Consider the following 12,982-nt stretch of genomic DNA (forward strand, 5'->3'; position numbering starts at 1 on the left):
TATTCTGACAGGTTAACTGTATCATCAAGGATCCATAGTCAATACTTTTGACAAACACTAAAATGTTGTCTATGTTATGTCTATTGTTTGGTTTGACACATTAGTAATACATTAAATTTAGTTATCTTGTGAAGAATATGAGCCATATACTGTTTCCAAGTTTAAACCCTTTGTCAATAACTATTGTTCCATGTCACATGCCTGCAGGATTCCCTACATATCATAAATACTTACAAGGTCTGAAATGTTAAAGGGATCTTTTCACGTTTTGGTAAATTGACCAAACTGAAAAAAAGTTGTTTTAGATTCGCAAAGTTTCGTTTTAGTTATGATATTTTTGAAGAAACAGTAATACTGAACATTTACCATGGTCTAATTTAGCCATTATATGCATCTTTTGACGAATTAAAAACATGAAAATTATAAAGGGTTGCAACGTGAAACGATTGAAAAATTTGGAGAGTTCAGTTGTTGTTGTTTAATTTTGTGAGTCTATGAAGATTGCTTATATACAGTTAAATATACACCTCTTATCTACACTTGACAGGATGGCTTAGCGGTCTAATTGGTTTTTACTACAGGACTCCAGGGGTCACTGGTTTGAGCCCTGTTACAGGCTACTTTTTTTCCTTATTTTAAATTTTATTCTTGATTTTTTACTGGAGCTTTTAAGATCCAATGTTTAAATTTATCAATATAAAGCATTTAATGACAAACTTCAAAACATGCCAAAATCTGTGAAAAGGCCCCTTTAATGCATTTCATGAAAATGCAATTTAATCAATTTGAAAAGAAATGATTCAAACAATATTTAAACTTATAAATGGATAAGAATACAAAATCAACTCCAGATTGCTGCACTTGTCTCAATATCAGTCATCACTACATAACTCATGTTTTCAGTGTGTCTCATGATCTTTCTTATTCCATGCCATTCCCCTTGTAAAAGTGCATGCTTTAATCTTACTGTGATTTCTTTATAGTGAATCTAGACTGACATTTTTTATCAAAGGATCACAAGTTTTACTTTACAATTTTCTTATGGTTTAATGCAATGGTGTGGTTTATAAGCTGTGCTTACGTTACAACACTGGTTTCACTAGTTATAAACTTGTAATTCCTTAACAACAAGCACATTTGTTGAATGGATATCCCCCACCTTTTCCTCATTTATATCTATACACCTATGAAGTTTCATACTGAACACTTATATAGTGTCTGAGATATAGCCCTAAAAAGTAAGTGACTGACAGACGGGTGGACGGACTGATAGGCGGACTGATAAACTGACGCACGGACTATGTAAAAACTATATCACTCTGCCTTGTGCATTTAAACAAGTATAGCCTGTTACCTGTGTAGGAAAGCCAATTTGCAAAATCAGAAATACAAACAAAAAACAGTAACATATATTGTGCTTTTGAATGTAAAATGTATGTTTTTGACAGTGTTAAGCTTAAAAGTTCATGTCAAACAGTTTAGAAAGGCTGTTTTTTGTAACACATTGTGAATATATTTGAATTGTAAAATGCTTGCATCAAAATTGTGAGATGGCTGACCCTGCAGGCCACAATCAAAGAAGTAAAAAAAAGCCCTACAACATTTTCATGGTTTTGATTGCAGAATAACTCCATGATTTATTGCAGTGTAACCACATGATTTATCGCAAAACACCCTTTAATTTCATACTCTGTCTACAGTAAATAGGTTGTGGTGGTGGTAAAATGATAATTTATTCAAGCAAAGATAAAAATAATAATGTAAATTGCAGTTGAATTTTAAACTTGTTAAAATTTACTTAAGACCACAATTTAGACCATAACGTTTGCTCAAGACATTTTTATAAGGCAAAAGGGAAATTATTGCTTGTATCGAGATATGAAAACCATTAAAATAAATGATAACAATTTTATATGCAGCAATATGCACGTACTAAACTGTCATAGATAGTCTAGGAGAAAACATAGCACACTGATATATTTATGTTGTTTTTTTATATCCGACATTTACAAATTATTTGCAATTTAGTATCTGGTGGAGCTTGTTTAAAATTGCATAATAAGAGTACGAATTGAATCTTCTAAAAACAAACCTCTTTAACCAATTATGAGTAATACTAAAAATACGTTTTCAAGTAAATAGTAACATTGATGAAAGCATTGTTTAGACTTTAAAATTTGTCATTATTAATAGACTTGCCAGCCTAAAATCTTCCTTGTTACCGAGAACACTGATTGTTATTAACTAGTGGTTAAAGTGTGCATTCTCCACTCTGTATTGAACCACTAAAGAACAATGTACCAAACATCCTCCTCCAATCTAAATGTTTAAACATCAAAAGTGCTTTTAGAAGAGGCCATAAAACAATTTCCAACTAAAGGCTTTTTTCAATCATAGATTGAACAATAACAAGCATTAATGTTGGTAAATAAATGTTGGTCTTCAGACTGAAATCTGCAAACGAAATTAAAAATGCCTACACATAAAACAAGAGAAACAAGAATATTAGTGAAACTGATGGATGCTACCCGATGATGCGCTTTGTCAATCTATGTGTTAATAACCACCTAAAAATCTATTATTAGCCTCGGTGACCTTGTACTTGACCACAGTGACCTCAAACCTCACCAAAAGGTAGAGATCCATGCAAGGTACGTACATGCCAAATATGAAAGAGATCGGTAAAGTATTGAAGGTGGTATGAGAAACTGAAAAAAAAGTGTGACGGAAAAATCTAATATTAGCCTCGGTGACCTTGACCTAGACCCAAGTGACCTCAAACCTCACCAAAAGATAGAGGTTCATGCAAGGTACGCTCATGCCAAATAAGAAAGAGATCGGTAAAGTATTGAAGGTGCTATGAGAAACAAAAGTGTGACGGAAGGAAGGAAGTAAGGAACTACAAACTGGCAACTACATGATCCCCGAAATATTTCGGGGAGCATAAAAATGTGGGAAAAAAAGTTAATTAAGAAAAAGAATCCATTCAAGTGATTATACAATACTCTTAATATTTATGTGTTGCTTCCAGCCCATATTATACAGAACTAGTTATGTCACAGACAGTGATCCCCCATGACACATGTTTGGACACCGGCAGATTTAATATTTTAACAATTATAAGCAAAACAATCTTCTAAATATACTTAATACTTCAGCAAAATACTACAAAGAGTCATTTTATGAAGCACATATATATTTCTCAACACATGAAAAATGGCAAACATCAAAAATTATGCTAAAATATATGTATCCTGGAAAAAAGCAACTATTTGGAAAAACCCACTATTCTGCTGGTACAAATAAACATGACCCATTTATAATACTTTCAAAATCACACACGATATCAACCCTTATAATTTAAAGTAAGCTATCATTGGTTGATTCAATGGACCAGCGTTGTTTGTACCTGGGAGATAAGTGGGGTTTTCTAAACTCGTGCTTTTCCGGGATAGATCTATTGATTGAACATGGAATGCCTCTCTTTTTGATCACTTAAACATGATCTTTCTTAGGGTGTTAAATTTGCAAGACATTTAAAGAAAGTCGAGTTAAAAAACAATTTTTTTTATAATAATATTTTCTGGATTATAAACTAGAAAAGCGCCAAAAACACTGAGGCCCCCATAGTGCATGTTTGGACACCAACCAAGTCCACTATTATATTCTACAAATGGCAAAAAACACAAAGTTCAATAACTCAGGAAAAATGGGTGGCTCTCAAAATTCCATTATTTACGATCATATACACATATTTGTTATCAAACTATGGAAGTTGGGGCAATATATTCACATAACAGTAAAAGGGGAAATAATAACAAACATTTCTGAAAATATATATTCTTAAGTGGAAAAACAGTCAAAGGGTCATAATTCTAGCAACACTCCACGCATCAAAATTCTTTTATTTAAGATCATTAACACAGTAGACCTCTCATCAGTGCTTAATCGGCTCAGAAGGGAAGTTGTCCACACCTGTAGATTACCATTCCTTCAGACTGCGCTCTTCCTCCTCCACTTCTGCCTTTAGTAAGCACAGACTGTTGGTGCTGTTTGGAGATGTCCTTTAAAGCTAATTGACAACTGACCTCACACAAGTGACAACAGAGGACACGCCGCTGGGTCAGATACTACCATAGCTCACCGAATTTTGTGCTTAGGTGAGTTAAAAAAAGAACAAACACATTCGTTTAATTGATATCCCCCGCAAAATTAATTGTGTTGTACGTTGGTGCAAATCCTTTGATATAAAGGTATACTCATACAAATTAAATAAGTTTAGGGTAATTGTTTTATGAATTCTCCTCATTGATATATTTACACCCATGAAATTTCATGTTGAAATCTTGTATTGTATCTGAGATATAGAATTGGAAAGATACATCATTCAAAAACAACAAATGGCACTCCTACAGTACAGGCAATGTGTACTTTGACAAAAACGCGTGTCTGCGGTGTTCAATTTTCCCGATGGGTGACATTTCGCGGGGGGCGGACACGCTACTGATCGCGGTGTTTGGCGAACACCGAAATTGCCGCGATTGCACGCTATCGTTAACGGGAACACCCGCGATCACCGCGATGCTGCGCAGCCACCGTAAACACCTGTCTGCAAGGGTCATTCACACGTTTTAAATGTACATGTACATGTACAAAATAAAATCATATACTTCATGTACATGTAGATATTATGTGCACATTTTTTATGTGTACTTAAACTCGGGCAGTACGTTAAGTCGGAAACTAAAACTAAGCGTTTAGATGATCAATACGATTAACTTTTATGGTGTTAATCAATGCAATTGCCCTTTTTGTTTTCACAAAATTGGGTTTCATTTTTCCCGATTTCCAGAAAATGACTTGTACATGTTGCATGAAATCTAAATATAGCGTGTTACAGCGTGTTTGATTTTTATTTTATTCAGATGAAATGTCAATTCCAAATCATTCGCGAGCTACCCCGGTACTTGAGAAGAAATTCACTACGAAACTTTAAATCGAAATTAAAAGATCCCAATGTTGTCTGCACTACGAAGATTTTGTGTAAAAAATAAATACACCCACGCCAATTTTGGCGCGCTTTTTATGGTTCAGAACAAAGAAAATGAAAATATCATGGGCATATATACATGTATTTATTTGTGGCTACAATTTGTAACAGAACATGAACTCTACACAACGCGCACACTAGGCATCAGGTGATTTACGAATGTTGGAATACACCTGTTCTGATTGGGCGCTTATTTCATCAAATCTATAAATAAAAACATATTCAGAAATTCATTTGATATTTTAGAGATATGGCGAACGTTTGTGATTTTTGCATTTCTATCACACTTTTATCGTCAACATTGACCAGAATTTGCATGAAATCGGAAATCTCGGGATTATCGGGTAATGGACAGAGACGGGAATGTTTGCATGTATGCGGTAATAGTTTGTGATTGTTCGTAATCGTTGTTAATTTTTTAGACACCAAATGACACCTATAACATTCAAACCCACGGTAGATTCTTTCTGCAAATTGGTACCGACCTATGTTTATGTTCAATTATTTTATTTCTAGCGAACACGATGAACACTGCGGTAGATATTATGGGTCCGCGGTGATTCGCGGTGTCCACCTTATGGAAAACGGCCCCCACGAATATTTGATCTGAACACCCATCGCGGGGGTCGTTTGGTAAACGAACACCGTAAAATGAACACCGCAACGAGTGGCTTTTGTCAAAGTGCACGTTGCCTGTACTGTAGTTAAGAAAGTGGAGGGTTATCATTTTGTGCATTTCACTACTTCTAATTGATTTTAACACATCAATGAAGTTTCATGTTGAAATGTTGTATAGCATATGAGATATACCGGTAACTCTTAACAGTTTAATTGTGCAAAAATAACAAAGGCAAATATCTCTTATTTAAGATAGTACAGGGCCATGGTTCTTAGTCATGGCACTTCTCCTAATTAATATCAATACATCCATGAAGTTTTATGTTGAAATCTTGCATGATATCTTAGATATTGACCACAAATGTAACATGGTATGATAAAGAAACAAAGGGCAATCACCCCTATTAAAGAGTGTTTGAGTTATGGTTATTGTGCATACATGTATCACTACTCCTCATTGATGTCTACACACCCACACACGTTTATATCTTATATAGTTTCTGATGTATAGCCCTTACACGTTTTTTTTACAGAAAGATGGACGAACTGAAGGACTGACAGCAGGGGGTTTTCAGCACTGTCTGCGCCTCCGGAAAACGGAGGCACTCCCATAGCAAAAAAACTATTAAAAAAATTAAAATAAATACATTTTTTTTTTTTAAGAATGAAGTGTCTTATAACTTGTGTGACTAACCAGTGTTTGTTTTGGTAAAAATACCTGCTATAAGGATTTGACTGTTCAGTTCTTATCTCAGAGTGTAGCTGTAACTAAAAAAAAACTGCAGTACTTGAATAAACGTTGAACATGCCCAATATTGCATCTGTTTATATAAAGAAGACAAAATAACAATTGAAGACAAATTTATTTGTTAAACAAATGAATTATTTAAGCATAATAAATTCACAATTTTTTCCCAAATGAGCCGTTTCATTGAAGCAAAAATTCCCAAAATGACCAATTTGTCGATAAAAAATTCCCAATTTGGTCAGACCACTCCTTTTTCAAAAATAGGCAGAAAAACCCCTGGTCAGACCGACGTAGGGACGAAAGACGCCATTTCTTTATCCCTCTGCCTTGGTGGAAGATAAATAGGACCATGATTCTGCCAAAATGTGTTTCAGTTAAAAAATCTGAACGATCATCTACATATTAAAGACATTGAACAGTGAAAGCTTGAGATAGATCCATCCAGTAGTTATAAAACAGAAGTATACATCATAAGCTTCGAGACAGACGTTGTTAAGGACAAACTTACGGACGGACAGTTGGATGGACAAGTGCACTGCTAAATGCCTCCCACTATATGGGCCCATCAAACAGAAGTATACAACATAAGCTTTGAGACAGACGTTGTTAAGGACAAACTTACGGACGGACAGTTGGATGGACAAGTGCACTGCTAAATGCCTCCCACTATATGGGCCCATCAAACAGAAGTATACAACATAAGCTTTGAGACAGACGTTGTTAAGGACAAACTTACGGACGGACAGTTGGATGGACAAGTGCACTGCTAAATGCCTCCCACTATATGGGCCCATCAAACAGAAGTATACAACATAAGCTTTGAGACAGACGTTGTTAAGGACAAACTTACGGACGGACAGTTGGATGGACAAGTGCACTGCTAAATGCCTCCCACTATATGGGCCCATCAAACAGAAGTATACAACATAAGCTTTGAGACAGACGTTGTTAAGGACAAACTTACGGACGGACAGTTGGATGGACAAGTGCACTGCTAAATGCCTCCCACTATATGGGCCCATCAAACAGAAGTATACAACATAAGCTTTGAGACAGACGTTGTTAAGGACAAACTTACGGACGGACAGTTGGATGGACAAGTGCACTGCTAAATGCCTCCCACTATATGGGCCCATCAAACAGAAGTATACAACATAAGCTTTGAGACAGACGTTATTAAGGACAAACTTACAGATGGACAGCTGGCTGGACAAGTGCACTGCTAAATGCCTCCCACTATATGGGCCCATCAAACAGAAGTATACAACATAAGCTTTGAGACAGACGTTGTTAAGGACAAACTTACAGATGGACAGCTGGCTGGACAAGTGCATTGCTAAATGCCTCCCACTATATGGGCCCATCAAAAGAACAAAAAGGCCTTAATTCTGCCAAAAAAAGTCAAAGCACACATTCCTTTCTATATAATCATATTTACATTAAGGTCATGCAAATGTAAAAGTTTGAGCAAACTAGGCTTAGTTTAGGAGGAGTTGAGTACATACTTTTGAGGCCTATAGAGGCCATAGAAAAATAAAAGCTCTGAATGCACTGAAGTTATTCGCCATTGCTTAATACATGTATTAGACGCAATTCATTTTTCAAAGTTAATCGCAAGTAAAAAGTTAACACAAGTCATTCAAATTTATAAAGAGTGAGTCTTTCTCAGCACAGATGAGGCAGTTTTAATTATCAGGTTTATCATACCTAAGAAAACTGGCTTAAAAAACGTGGTATAAACCTAAGTTGTTAGCAGGCAAACAACTAACAAGAGGCACATGAGGGCCTGAATCGCTCTACTGCTATGAACACGGTGCAAGTTTGGAAATAATAAGATGGAAACTGTGTACTTAAATCGCGCAAACAAGGAGAATGTTCTGAAATACAAGGTGAGATTATTCTGTACTTATTTCTCTGATACTGCACATATTCAATAGCTAGGGTTTAAGTCCTCATTGATATAAAGATACTGTGCAAATTTGGAAATACTTGAATGAAAACTGGAATTAATTGTGTAAACAAGCGGGATTTCAATTTTTTTTATTCTGGACTTATTGTTTCGATATTGCTCTTTTTAAACAAGGGCTGTTTGTAAAACATGCATGCCCCCCATATGGGCTGTCAGTTGTAGTGGCAGCCATTGTGTGAATACGTTTTATGTCACTGTGACCTTGACCTTTGATCTAGTGACCTGAAAATCAATAGGGGTCATCTGCCAGTCGTGATAAATGTACCTATAAAGTTTTATGATCCTAGGCCTAATTGTTCTTGAGTAATCATCAGGATACCATTTTACTGTTTTGAGTCACTGTGACCTTTACCTTTGACTGGAACATTAATAGGGGTCATCTGCCAGTCATGATCAATGTACCTATGTAGTTTCATTATCCTAGGTGTAAGCATTCTTGAGTTATCATCCAGAAATCATTTTACTATTTCGAGTCACTGTGACCTTGACCTTTGACCTAGTGACCTGAAAATCAATACGGGTCATCTGCCAGTCATGATTAATGTACCTATGCCGTTTCATGATCCTTGGCGTAAGCATTCTTGATTTATCATCCGGAAACCATTTTACTTTGTTGAGTCACTGTGACCTTGACCTTTGAACTAGTGACCTGAAAATCAATAGGGGTCATCTGCCAGTTATGATCAATATACTTATGAAGTTTCATGATCCTAGGTGTAAGCATTCTTGAGTTATCATCCGGAAACATTGTACTGTTTCAAGTCACTGTGACCTTAACCTTTGACCCAATGACCTGAAAATCAACAGGGGTCATCTGCCAGTCATGATCAATATACCTATGAAGTTTCATGATCCTAGGCATCAGCATTATTGAGTTATCATCCAGAAACCATTTTACTATTTCGAGTAACTGTAACCTTGACCTTTGACCCAGTGACCAGAAAATCAATAGGGTTCCAGTCCTCATTAATATAAAGACACTGAACAAGTTTGAAAAGAATCGGATGAAAACTGTGGACTTAATTGCGTAAACAAGCAAAAGTCTAACGCACGCACGGAGGGACAAAAACCACGCCATCCCATAAGCTCTTCTGGCCTTTGGCCAGGCAGTAGAGCTTAAAACACTGACAGAGAGCCATGATTCAACTAAAACTGGCTGCATACACAACATATCTCTTTATGATCATGTACACATCCAAGACTTAAAGCTGTGAAAGTTTTTGACAAAAATCTGGCACAAACTTAAGGAGGAATTAAGTACACAAAATATTTGGGCTTATATATAATAAAAAAATACAAAGGGCCATAATTCTGCCACAGCTAGTTGCAGCCAAAATGTCTTTACATGTATTTAAAATCATCTGCCCACTAATATATTTCAGCTGTGAAAGTTTGAGCATGATCCACCTACCAGTAAAATGAAGTTTAAAATGATATTGGATACAAAATAAAATGTCCTTTTATTAATTTAACAGCAATAACTAAGTATACAACCAAATTATTCAATTTGTGATTGAAATATTCGATAATTATAAGTTGCATTACCAGAACACTTCATGTTATCGCCTTTTTGGAAAAAAGTATACAGTCCAACCTGCCCGAGCGACCGCCTGTTAATAGCGACCAACAGTCAATAACGACCACACCGATTTCCTCCCGAACGATTTCACTATATATTGAACCTGCGAATAAAGCCCACCTGTGAAAAAAGACCAACGACCACCCTTTTACATTCCCAAATCTCCATTTTGATAGCTTACAACGACCACTGCAATCATAAAAATCAACGATTTCGCAACTTTCAAAAACGAAATGGCCACCAGAATGCTGCATAGTCACGTGATACACATCTTACCAGTGGACTCGTCGGTCGCTATGGAGATATTGGCAAGTGACAGTTTATTGCACTCAATAGCAGTTGTTTGTTTATTTAACAGGCATTGCTAATTGGTAGTCGCCTGCTTCTTTTATGCATTTGAGAGTTTGTCAAAAGTGTAAAAATTTGCCTTTGTATTTAAGTGACTCGCGATTAATGTACTAATTGCCAAAAATATCAAAGACACATTTGGGGCTTTCATAAAAACTCATTAAGGAAATTAACGGTTTCATATCATTTACGATGCCTATTAAAGACAAACATTTTGATAGTCATTCTCTTCTTAAATTTCTCCGTAATAAGACGTTCATAGATTATAGAAAAGTAAATTGTCTGTTCAAGTTAACCATCATGGCTTCCAAGCATAAGTTCTTGATGTTGGAAGAACGCGTTTAGGTAAAGGACACAGTTGTAGATGAGTGGCTAGTGATCTTGGTGTAGGCAAAACTCAAATCCAGAACATTTTAAAGCGTTCTAAAAAATGACTGCTTGCTGAAATCAATCATGGAAGCACAGGATGTGTTTATCAAATATAGGATGGACTCTAGTGTCAAGCAGAGTAAAATAAGTGATTTTCTTAAGTAAGTGTTTTAATTTTGTGTGTGTCTTGAGTGAAGGGGGACGGGGGTCGTAGTGCTTATTGTGTTTTGTTGTTTCTACTGGTACGTTGAGACGTATCTGTCTGGAATCGTATTCTTGGATGTTTTCAGTCTTGTATAAATATCAGATGTCATTTATTTTCCATTATTGTCAACTTTACTGGTTTCGTAGTAGTGATTCATGTATTTCATGTATAAATGTTTGCTATGTTACGTGTATTTTGTACTTTGTTCTTTGTAGAATTACATGTACATGTACGTATACATGTATGTCAATAGTTATTTATACAGTATAAGATAAATTAAATAAATAATAAAAACATAAGGGAATAGAGTTACAACATGTAATAAATATACAAATGTAAAACAAAACTGTGTTTTCAATCCTTTATTTCATTATACATGCATAAGTATTCAAACATTTAAACAATAGAGCACATACATAAATAAGGTACCTGTTAAAAAACTACTAGCATATTTTGCAAAGTTTCGATCGACCCTGCGAATAAAGACCACCTGTAAACAAAGACCACAACGACCAAATCCCTTGAGTGGTCTTTATTGACAGGTCGGACTGTATTTTACAAGACAATTTCTTTAAATGAGAAAAATGTCATTAAAATTATAACCGACAAGATGTTTGTCCTAAATATACCCGGTGTTTTTTGCACTATTTTGGGAATAGGGCCGGTTTGGATGGGGAAGTATAGCGTCTCATTTACTAACATTTTGAAATTTATGTTCATTTTATGCTTATAACTCATTTTATCCTATTTCAAGAATGAAATCACCCTATTTTTCAAAATCAATGGATGAATACCCTATTTCCCAAATAATAATCTGGAGCACTGCTTCCATATTGCAATTACTTAAACACTTTGAAATCGCATAGCTACGCAAGCATCCATGATTCTAACTATTGACTTAACATCATGCACCTTGCAGATATTGTTAATTGTTGGCATGAAATCTACTAATGTTGACATGGAAGGCAAATGCAAAAAACATGAACATGCGAAAAACATAAACATGCACAATTATATCTGCCACTAATTTACTCGCTGAATACAATTGTGGTAAGAAATCTAGGTCAAAACCTCTGGATAAGACAGCTACAGTACAACAGGAGGGTCAACACACATCCTTGTTGACTGCAAGTACTTAGACAGTGGATTGGTGGGAAAAGCATTTAATTAGGATTGCATCCGCTTTCTGAATAAGTGCCTCTTGACTCTTGAAAGCATGTAGAATACTATTAAGCACAAATCTTTCACCATCACATGATAAAGATACCTAATTATGTATCTTGACAATCTATTATACAAATGTGAGCTGGTAGGGTGTTTAATAGTTAAGCAGGACTTTTAACAAACATGATTAGACAGCATACTTGAACAAGAAACAGCTTTTAAGATACGCTGTATAGATCAGTATGGTACAGTCTGTAATTGGTCACTAGCCTTTAATAGATAAAATACACAATTTTGGATACAATTGCAATTGTATAATTTAATATGAAAAACTAGACAAATAGCTTGTGCACTTTGATCAGAGTGTTACTTATTTATCAACAATGTTGTTATTGTAAAGTTTAATTTCAAATCACTTGTGGCAAAACTTCAAACTTTGATATGATGTTATCTGCGCACACGACATTCTTTTGTTCATATTCCTAAGCAAATCAAGTACCAACTAATAAATTGTCAGCTAAGATAAGCAATGTTAAGTGCTGTTAAACTAAAAACATTATTGTTATGATCCAGGCCAAGGCATGACTGGCCTTGAAGGTATACAAGAAAAGACACAAGAGCTCAAATGGTTCTGAAGGTATACAAGAAAAGACACAAGAGCGCCAAATGTTCTAAGGCACTCATCTAAGACTGCATGGAAATAAAGCATTAATAGCAGGTCGTTTTCGCAAGGTTTTATACAAAAGAGGTGTTAGAAGACAGCGTGCTCGACTATATAAAGTACTTGACAGTATTAAAGTAAGCCATCATGTGGAAATAGTTCATATTCAATAAGGTAATATAGTCAAAATCTGATAGTTTTAAACCAATGGTAAGCATGGTTAAACCCAATTCCTGATTGTTTTAAACCAGGCCAAGGCCTGACTGGCCTT

This window comes from Dreissena polymorpha, unplaced genomic scaffold (assembly GCF_020536995.1).
Source record: "Dreissena polymorpha isolate Duluth1 unplaced genomic scaffold, UMN_Dpol_1.0 chrUn002, whole genome shotgun sequence".
NCBI classification, from domain to species: domain Eukaryota; kingdom Metazoa; phylum Mollusca; class Bivalvia; order Myida; family Dreissenidae; genus Dreissena; species Dreissena polymorpha.